This window comes from Pleurodeles waltl, chromosome 7 (genome assembly GCF_031143425.1).
Source record: "Pleurodeles waltl isolate 20211129_DDA chromosome 7, aPleWal1.hap1.20221129, whole genome shotgun sequence".
Classification (NCBI taxonomy): domain Eukaryota; kingdom Metazoa; phylum Chordata; class Amphibia; order Caudata; family Salamandridae; genus Pleurodeles; species Pleurodeles waltl.
In genome coordinates, this window is record NC_090446.1 from 1,482,287,159 (window position 1) to 1,482,300,146 (window position 12,988).

The window sequence follows — 12,988 nt, forward strand, 5'->3', positions numbered from 1 at the left end:
AAGTGAACTCCAAGGGCTGACCTCTTCCTAAAGCTACACTGATACAACAAGATACAAGAGGCCTTGTCCTGCAACTGCCCAGTTGACAACTAGACATGGATTGGACCCTGCTGTTTGAGGTCTACCTGACACTCTGTGAGTTTCCAAGTGACTCCCCAGAGGTCCTGGGGGACTTTACGAGATTATTCCTGTGGTGGAGTGGCCTGATTTAGTGTTTGGCACGCGGGTTACTCTGTCACAAATGTGATAGATGTCCCATCTGCCCTATTACAATCTGCACAGGCTATAATCTCTCACCCACGCACACAAAGCCCTCCACAACAAGGGACCGGAATACCTCAACCGACGCCTCAGCTTCTACGTCCCCACCTGCCTCCTCCGTTCCTCTGGCCTCGCTCTCGCTGCCGTCCCTCGCCTCCGCCGCTCCACGGCGGGTGGGAGATCTTTCTCCTTCCTGGCGGCCAAGACCTGGAACTCCCTCCCCACCAGCCTCAGGACCACCCAGGACCACTCCGCTTTCCCTAGACTCCTAAAAACCTGGCTTTTCGAGCAGCAGTAACCCCCTCTTTCCCCTAGCGCCTTGAGACCCGCACAGGTGAGTAGCGCGCTTTATAAATGTTAATGATTTGATTTGATTTGAATATATCGTTTGAGACAGAGTAACCCCCCTCCGCCAAACTCTAAATCAGGCACTAAATCAGAAGGTAAAATATTTTGCCAAGGATGAATCTAATTGGAGTACCTGACCCGTACTCCATCGTGGTCAGTGTCAAATTGTGCCCAAGTCGTGTCCTATGTGTCCTATTTCAAGCATTTACTATTATTGGCACTTTGTGTTTCCTGGTGCTATTTCTACTCAAAACGCTTAAAATTCATATCTCCAGTTCCCCTTATTTGCTTTTGTCATTTTATCTTTTTTTATTAGATTTTTTTCTAATTTGGTTTGGAATTTTTATTGTTTTGCTTTTTAACTTTATAACTGTTTTAGTGATCCATATACACTTTACACAATATCTCCAAGTTAAGCCTGTCTGCTCAGTGCCATAGGATTCACGGGCTTGAAGTCAGGCTGATTAAGTGACTGTAATGATTCACCCTGACAAGGATTATGATTATTGCTTGATGTGGGTACCTACCCTCCCTGAACTAATACCACAACATCTTACAGAAAGCCAGCAGAGAAGGATTTTGTCAAATTGAATCTTACATATTACTGTAATAAGCTAGGGTATTACTGTTGGTGAAAAACCGTGGACATTCAAGATTTGCTTTCTGAGAAACCTCTTTAGACCCTTTTAGGAGAGAGAACATTTTACTTAAGCCAACTATAATTTTGTATACCTTTGTAATTTCATGAGTGTGTGTCTGATCACAGACTTGCAAGCTAGATTACTCTCAAAAGAGTAGAAGTTAATTTTTTATAGTGACAAGCTACAGGCATGATTGGAGCAGTGGGGACGTTATACCTGATGCTTAGGTCTCCTAATTATGAAAGGTTATGCCAATTACAGTAGTCCTAGTTATTTATTGTGAAAAGCATTTGTTCAGTGCCAATAAGCCTTCAATCACACTGGCTATAGAGAACTATTTTGTTACATGTAATCTCAAAGACTACCATATTAGGCTAGGGTTTTGGTGTCGGTCGCAAAGCAATTCGCAGTTAGCACCCATTTCAAATGGGTGCTAACCCATTTGCAAAAGGGAAGGGATGCCCATGGGACCCCTTCCCTTTTGTGAATAGCCCTGAAAACATTTTTTCAGAGCAGGCAGTGGTCCTATGGACTACTGCCTGCGCTGAAAAAATGAAACACAAACGTGTCATTTTTTCGTTTGTGTTGCAACTCGTTTTCCTTTAAGGAAAACGGGCTGCAATACAAAAAAAACTGCTTTATTAAAAAGCAGTCACAGACATGGTGGTCTGCTGTCTCCAGCAGGCCACCATCCCTGTGAGTGCTGCAAATCGGAAGGGGGTCGCAAATTGCAACCCACCTCATTAATATTAATGAGGTGGGTCTTTGCGATCCCCCTTGGAATTCGCAGATGGTGTCAGGGACACCATCCAGCATCCGAATTTGGGACTCTCAAATTGCGAGTCGCTCTGACTCGCTATTTGAGAGTCGCTAATTCGGATTTTGCTACATCTGGCCCCTTGACTTTTTGCATTTGCAAAGTCTGCCATTAGGCTCTTATTCTACACTTGTGGGAAACTACCCGCACAAGGATTATGCAAAGCCACAAACTTCTGGATTTGTAGATATCCCTACACCTTTAACTGGTGAACAAGTCATAGAAAGCCAAAATATGGTTCTATGAGCAGATTTGCTCACATGGCATTTACATTACACTGGCGAAAATTCTGTCTAAGAAAATCCTATTTTGCTAAGCAAAATCCTACTATCTTGATTCTAAGAACTAGCAATCAGATTTTGGCCCTTGGAAATACTGTCATTTGTGCATCTAACTTACACCCAAATAGCCTAGTGAATGAGGTGCCTGCATTAGAGTCAAAGTCTCCCTTACTACACAATGGGCTCTTGCACATTTGTACTTAGGGCCAGATGTAGCAAAGGTTTTTACCCATTCTGTGTCTATGGGAAAAAGTGTTCGTACATATGGCCCCTAGGCATTTACCACCAGTGTTTTTCTTGTCATCATAGGGAATGGATTTTACATGTTGTGATGAGGTTCCACCTTATCACTGATGTGGTAAAAGGAAAAACCCGAGGCATGTTTACTGCTAAACTGGCAATGTGTGCAAGCAAAAATATATGCGAAAATCAGGTCACAGAGCATATTTGCTCTTTGTGTCACACCTGTAAAATGCTTAAGTTTGTTTAAATCTTTGTTTACATCACACTTCAGAATTAATACTTGTAAACTTAATTTACAAGTCTTTCAATTTAAAGTCAGAGAAAGTAAAAGTAAACATTATCTCCTTGTTAAAATAATTAGGAGCAATTTGCCAGGTGTTTCTGACATTTGACTTCTGGCTATGAACCACAGCAAATGTTAAAAGATAAAAACAAACCTGTAAACCTATTTATTGCTTATTCTCCAACGTTATTCTGAGGGAGCTGCAGCTCCTCTCGTACCCCTAGTTCCAGCGCCACAGCTGGTGCACTTTAGGATGCCTGTACCCACACCAGTACCACCAATGGTGTCTGTGTGATATATAGGATACATTTTGTATTGGAGGTCAGCCTTTCAGTGCAGAAAACTATGCATTCAGAAAAGGACATATTTACAAAGAATACACACAAAGGAACACAGCAACCAAAGTACATTAAGTCCATCCAGAGGCCCTGTCAGACCCCTCCTCCACCAGGTCTACTCCAGAGAACTGCAACCCATCACCGCCATGTTCACGCTTATTCGGATGCATGAAAATAAGTAAGTGTCCTCCCATTGCTGAAGAAACCCTCTGCAGACCCTTCAATGCTCACCAAGTACAGACTGATTTCCCTGCTACCATTCCCAGCCAAGGTCTGAGAGAAAATCATTAACAGACACCTCACTGAATACCTCAATGACCACCAACTCCTCAAGCCCACTGAATCTGGTTTGGGCCCAACCACAGCATGGAAACTACCTTCATTGCTGCCACAGATGACATCCTCATATCTCTGGACAGAAAACACACAGGGGCCCCCATTCTCCTGGACCTTTCCACACCATTTGATACAAGATCAGACCCCATCCTCATCCAACACCTACACAGCATTGGAATCCAAGGACACACACAATGATGGATCCCCCACATGGATCTTCACTGAGCCTGACCCTCTTCAAAGCATACTTGATGCCTCAAGCCAGCATCATCCACTCTCATGTTATCAACAGTGTCTCCTATGCTGATGACATGCAACTCATTCTCTCACTCAAGGACAAGACACCCAGCACCCAGTTGAAGGCATGTGTGAATGAAAATGGCCACTGAATGAAGACCAACTGTCTAAAGATGAACACAGACAGGACCAAAATCATGATCTTCGGGAAGACCACATCACTATGGGACTCCACCTGGTAGCTAACAGAGCTAGGATTGCCATACACCCTCACCAACCACGCTAAGACCTTGGGATCATCATCAACACAAATTCGCCATGAGCCTTCAAGTCAATGCCATTACTGCTTCATGCTTCTATACCCTAAAAATGCTGAGGAATATTTTAAAATGGCTACCAATCAGCACCCGTAACACTGTCACACACACCCTAGTCGTAAGCAAGTTAGATTACAGGATCTAAGTCAGGATCAACAAAACACTCACCAGAAGACTACAAACAATTCAGAACTCGGCAGCCAAAATCACTCTCAACTTCACACACTGCACTCTCATCACACCATACCTGAAAGCGCTCCAGTGCCTCCCCATTTACAAGCAAGTAGAATTTGAACTCCTCACCCACACTTTCAAGGCAATATACACCAGTAGCTCAGCATATCTCAACAATCACATCCCCTTTCACAAACCTTCTAGATACCATTGCTCATCCTGCCTCATACATATACAGAAAACCAGACCCAGCAGTTAAGCCTTCCACTATATCACTCCTAAAGTGTTGAATGACCTGCCACTACACATGCGAGCCTCCTCCTCACTTCTTGAATTCCACAAGAAACTGAAGACTTGGATTTTTGAGTGGTCACACTAGGCTGTAGGTGTGCCTAGGCTCACACCTGCTAAGTGCTAACATACCCTCCTGGTATGCACCATACAAATCTGCATAACATTGCATAAGTTGCTGTGCTGCGTCGAGTGAAAAGGAGCCCGCACCATATCTACGAATACATTATGCTGTTACTCTCGCTCACCCACGCTGGTGATATGTGAGTGATGTCTAGCACTGGTTTTGTCTATGCAAAATAGTATAAAACAATTCTAATTTTATATTTGTGCTGTGCATTACAGCACAAGTGGAAGGTTAGAAATTTTTTACGAAAAACAATGTGTCTCGAGGATCCATAAACTTTTGGCACAACGTCCTATCTACATTTTTCAATACATGGTGTGGTATTGTGTTAAGAATAAGTAAGGAAAAAATAACTTTCATGTATTTAAAATGTATCATATTACTTGTGTAATTGTCTTTCATTGTTTTGCTCTTTGTTTATTTGTAACATGTTACTTGGTTTCTTCCGGCCGCCCCTGCTCCATCAATGGGACTGCTTGGAATGTTGGTCTGACAGTTGGTGAAGGAGCAGAGCAGGAGTGGCTGGAGTTTCCTTTTCTTCGTTTAGAATTATTCTTCAATAAATACAGATTACTGTTTCCTGGGTTCCTGCATCGAAATTACTTCAATGAGTTCAGTATCAGTATACTGGAGGTTGCATCTAAATCCATGTGTGGTTGCATAAGACCACCCGATTACCACCCATGGGAAGTCCCCTTGATGAAAAGTAGAGCAAAGTAGTGCATGGCACTGCTTTCTGCTACTTCAAAGCCACTTTGCACCAGTTTCCATCGCTTTCGGTGACACTGCACTAGTACAAATATAAATCTGGCCCTAAGTTCCACATAAAAACAGGATCGGTAATGGTTTTGCTAGGCAAACTCCCGTTTGCACAAAAAATTGGATCACAAGTTTAATGTGACTTGAAAGGAGAGAAAATGTCATTGGTTCACATTCTGAAGTCTGCAACCTGGAATCGTGTAAATTGTGCACCCACTAAGTACTGCACCCCACACTAAAAGTAATGGTGCTGAATTTGTGCACTTGCTTGAGTGTTCTATTAAATCATGGCCTTAGGGGTCATTCCAGCCGTCATCCCTAAGGCTGTCTATCCGGAGGGGGAACTCACAGGATGAAACAGATTTGTGGAGAATCTACAACATCCGATTAGTTTTCTCGCAGAAATTTGAACTTGTAAAAGAGGCAAAATGTGTGGGTGTAAAAAAGCCAGGAATCAGGAAAGGATGGTAATCCAATTCCTACTGTTATTTCGCATTTACAATTGAACAACTCACTGTGGCCTGGCATTTCTGCATGCCAAAGAACAGGCACTTCTGAGTCCAGAAGTCCACTGCTGCCCTGCCACTCTTGTGATGTCCACTGCTGCCCTGCCACTCTTGTGATAATATCAGTGTTACAAACTGGAATGTGTCTGGAAAGACATCGGGCCTGATTACAACTTTGGAGGAGGTGTTAATCTGTCCCAAAAGTGATGGTAAATTGACGGATATATACCACCAGCCGTATTACGAGTCCATTATATCCTATGGAACTCGTAATACGGCTGGTGGTATATCCGTTACATTTGGGACGGATTAACACCTCCTCCAAAGTTGTAATCAGGCCCATCATCCTCTGTGTTTACGCTCCTGTTGCTCAATGAGCACAAGCTTTGCAGGTAAATCATGACCAACACATGTGAGACTCTCCTGTCTTTTTTGCAACCCATTTCTTTTTTACAACAGAACACACATGCATTAATGACAAGGCATGCACTATTATGAAATATTTCCCACTCTGAGGTGCAGAATGAGGTTGTAATACCAAGCGTGCATAATACCGCACTACATAATATACACATTTATTGCAAGTAGGATTACTGCACCCAATAATGAGGCACTCAGAATGAGGCCAAGAAAGGGTGCAGGGCTGGAAGTGATGTCTCCTTATCTGAAAATAGCAGTGCAATACCTACTCAACTAGGAATAGTACAGGCTGCTCTCCAGAAACACAGTGCAACTAGGCTATACCATTTCCTGCAAAATAAGGCTTACAGAGCCCTCGTGATCAGACTTGTACACATACTCCCCTGCTAGTAAGAGGAAATAGGTTTAGGGGCATATTTACAAGAAAGTGGTGCAGCAGCTCTGATGCGCTACTTTTCTTGCGTCAGCCTGCAGTCCCTATCGTCACCATGGTAGCGCTGTATTTACTATACGTTAGCACAATAGCATCATCATTTATGACACTACTGTGGAGCTTTTGCTGGATTAGCACCATAAATTATGGTGCTAGTCCAGCAAAGTACAAGGAAACCCATAGATTATTATGGGAGCGTCAGTTTAACATCTGCCCTGAGCAGTCATTAAAATGATGGAAAAAATGGTGCAGTGAAATCTTGTAAATTTCACTGCACCATTTTTGGGTCTCCCTGTGTGGTAATGCCCCCCTTGAATACATTACACCTGGTGCAGTTATAATGTGGTGCAAGGAGTTACAAAGTGGTCAATGCATTCATTGCACCACTTTGTAAATATGGTGCACGGTGGAGGCCTCCTTAGCAACAAAAAAAACAAAACAACTATGCTAGGGCGGCTCATGAAAAAGGAGGCGTAAGGGACTTGTAACTATGCCCGTCAGGGGCCTATTTAGGGTTTAATCAAACAGAACTTAAATTGGCGTAGCCTTTGCACCATCAAACTAGCAGTTTCCACGTTTACACCTGCTGATTCTCTTCTGGTTTCAGCAGTGCTAACCTCCTACTGTTGAGGATGGAGCAACCAGGGGAGTTGTGGGGAAAGGTGGTGGGGGAAGGGGTGAAACAGAGATTTCCCAACCATCACTGCCATTGCAATAGCAAAGTAGATGAAAAAAGTCATATTTAAGAGGCTTCTCTGCATATTAGAGCCATCCAGTCCTTTGTTTATTCTTGACATGTTTTGTGTGAGAGGGAAGAGGAGGGGTGGGTGCATAAAACTCTGGCAAGTGTGTGTCTGTACTACGAGGGCTGCTAATCTAAGTCGAAAACTGCTAGCCCGTTTGTTACCCCTGGGCCCAACTACACATACCAGAACCAATTTATTAGGGAGGTATCACACCCCAAACAGCCCACCGGAGCTTCGCCCCTGAACCTCACTCGTTTTCCCTGCAGGTGTCACCCATCTGATGTACAGCAGATACTGGCAGGGAAAATGCAGTGTGCCCCACGTGCAGAGGGAAGTCTCCCAGCACATCGAGTTCATTTGTTTTCTTCAAGAGACAAACTCCCGCTTTATGAGATTGTTTCTTAAAACAAAGAACTGGCAACCAACAAAACGCCTATTCGGCCCAGGTTCAGAACCTTTTGAGTAGCTGAGGCAGGGGAGGCTCAGATAAAGGCCCACAGATTCCCGCCTGTCTGGCGGGGATCTCTAAATATGGCGGGAGGTCCTCCCCCAGGGTAGCGGGGGACATCCATTCAGGGACATAGCTTTAGGGGGGCTGTTTAGGGTGTTACAATGTATTTTCTGATGAATACTTGGCTACAGATGCTTTCAGTTGGAATGGTGAGGTGTGTGTCTGATTTCACCTGGGATTTTTACATGCACATGCAGACAAAAACACACACACATTCTCAACTTTGTTTTGAGAGCCCTAAAACTGTTGATTATTTTACAAAATATTTTGGTGGTCATTCCAACCCTGGCGGTCGGTGTTAAAGCGGCGGCAAAACCGCCAACAGGCTGGCGGTCAAAAAAATGGAATTCCGACCGAGGCGGTAACCGCCAACAGAGACCGCCACTTTAACACACCGACCGCCACGGCGGTACAAACAAACAGCGCGGCGGTCCCCGCCAACAGACAGGTGGGAGTCAATGTACCGCCCACAGTATCACAACCTACCAATCCGCCACCTTTTCCGGGGCGGTAGTCCCGCCGATAAAAACACGGCGGAAACAGCCATTTCGAAGGGAAAACGCTCACCTCCATACACCCCATGAGGAATCAGGACCGCATGGAACCCGAACTCCACATACTCCCAGCGATAGTCTTCCTGCTCCTCTACCAGGAGCACGAACGCCGGCGCAGAAGACAACAGTGAGTACTGCACCTACGACACAGGGGAGGGGGGAGGGAAAAAATTACGGGGACACACATACGCGACACACCCACCCCCACCCTCACCCACTTCAACACACACATCAATGCATAGCAATACATCACAGTTACACCCCCCAAACCCCCCGGAAGAATGCAAAGACAAAAGGAAATGATTCTAAACATTGAAATATATTATAATACTGCCAAAAAATATATATACACATCAAAAACTCTTATATACAGAAATGTACAAGTCCGAGCATTGTAGCAGGCATTGTCCGTGGACCACTGGGCCCAAATCACATGGGCAAAGCCCACACAGGATACCTGACTCTAACGGAGAGAACACTGCAGGGGCGTCAGATAGCAAAACTATAGGCACCTCAGGGGGAAGGGAAGGGGGGGCACCTCAGCCAGATGAGTGCACGACGCCAGATCCACGAGGGGCCTCCATGCCCACTGTTCAATCCTGGGGAGTGCAAAGCCACAGTCTCACAAGTCCAGACAGTGGGTGCGCTTCCCACTGTTCAATCCTGGGGAGTGCAAAGCCACTGTCTCACAAGTCTATACAGTGGGTGGGCTGCCCACTGCTCAATCCTGGGGAGTGCAAAGCCACAGTCTCACAAGTCCAGACAGTGGGTGGGCTGCCCACTGTTCAATCCTGGGGAGTGCAAAGCCACAGTCTCACAAGTCTATACAGTGGGTGGGCTGCCCACTGCTCAATCCTGGGGAGTGCAAAGCCACAGTCTCACAATTGGATAACAGTCTCCACTGGTTCTGGAGGGGGCCTGGTGTCCAGAATGCCTTGTGCAGCCCTGCCCGACACACATGCGGCCCAGCCCCTGCCGCTCATGGGCCAGCGGTGCCTGCGATGGAGTGGCCAGTTCAGCGGTGCTTGAGACGGCGGTGCCCAGTTCAGCGGTGCTTGAGACGGCGGTGCCCAGTTAAGCGGTGCTTGAGATGAAGGGCCCAGTTCAGCGGTGCTTGAGACGGCGGTGCCCAGTTCAGTGGTGCTTGAGATGAAGGGCCCAGTTCAGCGGTGCTTGAGACGGCGGTGCCCAGTTCAGCGGTGCTTGAGACGGCGGTGCCCAGTTCAGCGGTGCTTGAGATGAAGGGCCCAGTTCAGCGGTGCTTGAGACGGCGGTGCCCAGTTCAGCTGTGCTTGAGATGAAGGGCCCAGTTCAGCGGTGCTTGAGACGGCGGTGCCCAGTTCAGCGGTGCTTGAGACGGCGGTGCCCAGTTCAGTGGTGCTTGAGACGGCAGTGCCCAGTTCAGCGGTGCTTGAGATGAAGGGCCCAGTTCAGCGGTGCTTGAGACGGCGGTGCCCAGTTCAGCGGTGCTTGAGACGGCGGTGCCCAGTTCAGCGGTGCTTGAGATGAAGGGCCCAGTTCAGCGGTGCTTGAGACGGCGGTGCCCAGTTCAGCGGTGCTTGAGACGGCGGTGCCCAGTTCAGCGGTGCTTGAGACGGCGGTGCCCAGTTCAGCGGTGCTTGAGACGGCGGTGCCCAGTTCAGCGGTGCTTGAGATGAAGGGCCCAGTTCAGCGGTGCTTGAGACGGCGGTGCCCAGTTCAGCGGTTCCGGCCATGGCGGGGTGCTCATTTGCCACCTGTCCTGTGGCTGGCGGGGCCCTCCTGCCCATCTGTCCTGTGGCTGGCGGGGCCCTCCTGGGCAGCTGTGCCGGGGCTGTTGGTGGCCTCCTGCCCACCTGGGATGGGGCTGGCGGGGCCCTCCTGGCCAGCTGGGCTGATGGCGGTGTTGTCGGGCGTGCTGCCCTTCCCAGCCTTCCATGATCGCCTGTGGCCCTTCCCCACCTTGGGCGGTGTGCCAGCTGTCTCCACACTCCCTGCCGGAGCCCTGGTAGGGGTTTCAGTCCCTGGTGTTTTCACCCTCTCCCGCCGGCCACTGCCTATCTTGGGATGTTTCTCCGGGGGTGGGCTGCCCGTGCCTTGGCTTCGCACCAAACTGGCTGCCCTGGTGGGTGGGGCACTCCACTGTCCATGGCAGACTGTGATGACAGGGGCCGGTTTTGTCGTGGCTGAGGTGCTGACTGTAGTCCTATGACATGTACGGGGGGGAGTTGGTGGAAAGAGGTTGAGTTTAGACAGGAAAAACTTTTTGGGAACAGTGGGACGGGTAGGTGTAGTGGGTATGGGAGTGGAGGAAGAGGTTGTGGTTGTAGGAGGTGTAAGTCTGGTGGCTTTGGGTGCAGGTGCTTGGGCTGGAGGCTGTCGTGAGGTGGATGGCTGTTGGGTGGGTGGCTGCCTGCGTTTGTGTATCTTGGAAGAGGGGGTCACAGACACACTGGGAGAGGACACAGGGGACATGCAACTGGCAGTGGGGGTGGTGACTGCACGTGTGCGGGGTGTTCTGGTGTTTGTGCTGCTGAGGGACGTAGTGGCTGAAGATGTTGTGCATGCAGGTGTGAACGGAGAGGTGACAGGGAGGGAGGAGGGAGACGTGGAGGAGGGGGACACAGTGGAGGCAGTGGGTGTTGGTATGTCTGTATGTGGATGTTGCTTGTGTGACTGCCTGTGGGATGTGTGGTGCTTATGTCTGGCTGAGCTTCCCTTGGGTGTTGAGGTGTGTGCAGGCTGGTCTGATGGTGTGTCTGGGATAGACAGAGGTACAGGTGATAGGGTATGGGTGGAGGAAGTTGGAGGGGGGAGGCTAGAGACAGGGACAATGGCTGCCATCAGTGCCGAGGCCAGAGTCTGGAACAATCGCTGAAGGGCCGCCTGACCAGAATGAATGCCCTCCAGGTATGCATTACTCTGGTGCACCTCCCTTTCTACACCCTGGATGGCATTCAAAATGGTAGACTGCCTAACAGTGAGCGTCCTCAGGAGGTCAATGACCTCATCACTGAGGGCAGCAGGGGTGATTGGGGCAGGGCCTGAGGTGCCTGGGGCGAAGAAGATGCCCACCTTCCTGGGTGAGTGGGCACGGGCCAAACGCTGAGGGGCTGCTGGGAGGGCGGTGCTGGTGCGGTGGGTGGCGGCTGTACCTGTTGTTGCGGGGGGCACAGATGTTGCCACCACCACAAGGGAGCTCCCTTCAGAGGACGAGTCGGTGTCACTGATGTCTGCCCGAGTCCCCGCTGTGGAGCTCCCCTCGCCCTCCGTCCCACTGGTGAATTCGGAGTCCGTTGCGTGGCCCTCCATGGCCATGTGGGATGCAGCTCCCTCGTGCTCCGATGCCACTTCTCCGCCTGATGATGCTAATGCACACATGAACAGGAAGACCACAAAAAAAGGGGGGGGAACAGAATATAGACATGTTGAGTGCATGCATTGGCGACACCGTTGGCGGACAGGACAGACACAGAAGCCCCCTGCACTACGCCACGCACTTGGGGTCGACTACTCAATCCCTGGGACATGGCCTACAAGCCTATGGACGACATCTGTACACATAGATGACACAGGGCCATGGATACCTGTACTTGGCACCCTACAGAGGTGGGGGGCGGGGGCACAGGGCCATGCCTTACAGAGGGGCCTAGCCTACAGAAATCGCCCTGGCCTAGGGATACCCACAGCCCTCCTCCCCCACCCAGACACCTCCACTGCGCGCAAAGTCAGCAGAATGAGAGTGTACTCACCCCCTTGTGTCTGCTGTGATGCCCTCACGTGCGCATCCAAATCGGGGTAGGCCACCGCCAGGATCCGGGACATCAGGGGGGTCAAACTCCGACTGGCACACCTCCCACGTTGGGAGCCAGCTGAGCCTCCGCCGTCTTCCTGCTCCAGCGGCAGATGTCCTCCCATCTCTTCCGGCAGTGGGTGCCCCGTCTGTGGTGGACCCCCAGGGTCCGGACGTCCTTGGCGATGGCACGCCAAATATCGATCTTCTGGTGGGCGCTGAACTATATGTAATGTACAGGGGGAGAAGAATAGTCATTACCTTCTGCACCCTCAATGTGAGTGGCCCCCCATCCCTACCCTTGCCATGTGGCACATGCTCTCACCGTCGTTTGATGCATGCCTCAATCGCTCCCCTCCCCCATCTTTCATCCACCCCACTCAACACAGGCATAGCCCATACAGCATGCTCCCAGTGTATTTACCTGTTTGTCTGGAGGACCGTAGAGTAGCGCGTACTGGGGGAGGACCCCATCCACAAGTTGATCCAACTCCTCCGCAGTGAAGGCAGGGGCCCTTTCCCCAGTCGCATGAGCCATTGTCTCTTCCAGACCGAGGTCACAGCAGCACTTGCAGTGTAGGTCCTCTCCTGTC